Here is a 1,748-nt window from a genome sequence, read left to right as displayed (position 1 = left end):
CTTTCCTTACTTCTTCCCTCCTCTCTCTCTCTCTCTCTTCCCATTCTTCCCCATTAAAACCTTTCCCTATCATCATTTTACCCCTCTTCTTTTCCCTCTACCATTCCGCTAGATTCTCCAATTCTCTTTCCCTGTTAAATTACTCTATTTTTAGTTATTTTTATTCTTCCCACCACCATTCCCTCTTTTTTTTCTCTTCCCCTCATATAAATCCCTTTTAATACTTATAATCAATCCCTTCTCCCCATTGCCCTTCCTTTTTTATTTCTTTTTTTTTGCGACTTGCATCCTCCATATTCATATCTTTCTCTTATATATTTTTTTTTCTATTCCATCCCTTCTCCTCCACCCATGCTTCTATCAACATCATAGTAACTCAACTTTTTAAACTTGTCCAAAAGTTCCTATCCTTATTTCTCATCCCTGCCACATTCCAACAACCATGTTCCCTATCTTCACTCCTTTCTCTTCCCCCCCTCTTTTCTCTTTCTCCTCAGTCCTTTGCTCTCTATTTCCCTTTCTTTGCTTTCTCTCTTCCCTTCCCTGCACTCCTTTCTATCCTTCTCTTCTTTCTCATCTCTATCCTTATCTCCCTCTCTCTTGTCCATCCCCCTTCCTATTTCCCCTATTCCATCTCTCTTTCCTTCCTCTCTCTTCCTCTTTGCTCTTTTCTCCATCTTTAATTTTTCCCCCTGCTCTCATTTCCTTTTCCTACCTTCTCTTAATTCTTTCCTCCCTTCATCCCATTTCCATATTTTCTTTTCCTGCCCCATTCTTGCTCTTCTCCCCTTCTTCATAATCATCTGTCTCATTATCATCCATCTCATTTTCCTCTCATGCCAAGTCAAATCTTCCTCAATTCATTCACCCTTCCCCTTTCATTTATTGCTTATTATATTTCCCTTTTCTTCTAAACTCCCCAACGTTACCACCATCATTCACTCCCTCTCTTCTTTACCCGCCTATATCTGTCTTATCTTCTCTTCATCCCCACTTCTATTCTTCCCATTATTTCTTTAATCTTTTCCTCTATTTCTCCTTTTCTTATATTAACCTTTTATTATAATATTTTTTTTCTCTCTCCTTCCATTCACTTCTTCTCTCCAATCTTCTTATCCTTTCCATCCATCTTTCATTCCCTTCCTCATTTCCTATTTCATCTCCGTCTCTTTTTTTCCTTCATCTCCCCTCCCCTTTTCACTCTTCTACCCCTATCTTCATTTTATCCATTCCCTTTCCAATGTCTTTATCATCTTCTTTTTTTCCTTCTTCCATCTTTCTTGCCTCTTCTGTTCATTTCCTCTCTTATCACCTCCAATTCTTTTCTCATCATTTCCTTTTATTCCTCAGCTATCTCTCTTATTTCTTTCTTAACTCTCCTTAATTCCCCTTCCCTCATTTCCTCCTTCGTCACCTTGAGCATCTCCCTCTTCCCCTCTTCTCTCATTTGACCAATGATCTTATCGTCTTCTTACTTCTCCTAAAAATCTTCTCTATTTTCTCCTTCTCCTGCACCTCCTCTCCTTCTCCCTCTGTTTTCCTTTTTAGGAACTTCTCCAACTCACCTGTACTTCCACGCCTATCCTTAGCCAGCTTTCCAATTCTATCCTCTCTCTCTCTCTCTCTCTCTCTCTCTCTCTCTCCTCCTCCTCCTCCTCCTCTCTCTCTCTCTACTACTACTACTACTACTACTACTACGTACGTACGTACGTACGTACGTACGTACGTACGTACGTACGTACGTACGT

Source organism: Atta cephalotes, assembly GCF_000143395.1.
Source record: "Atta cephalotes unplaced genomic scaffold scaffold00050, whole genome shotgun sequence".
NCBI lineage: Eukaryota > Metazoa > Arthropoda > Insecta > Hymenoptera > Formicidae > Atta > Atta cephalotes.
This window is presented reverse-complemented; position numbering follows the sequence as displayed.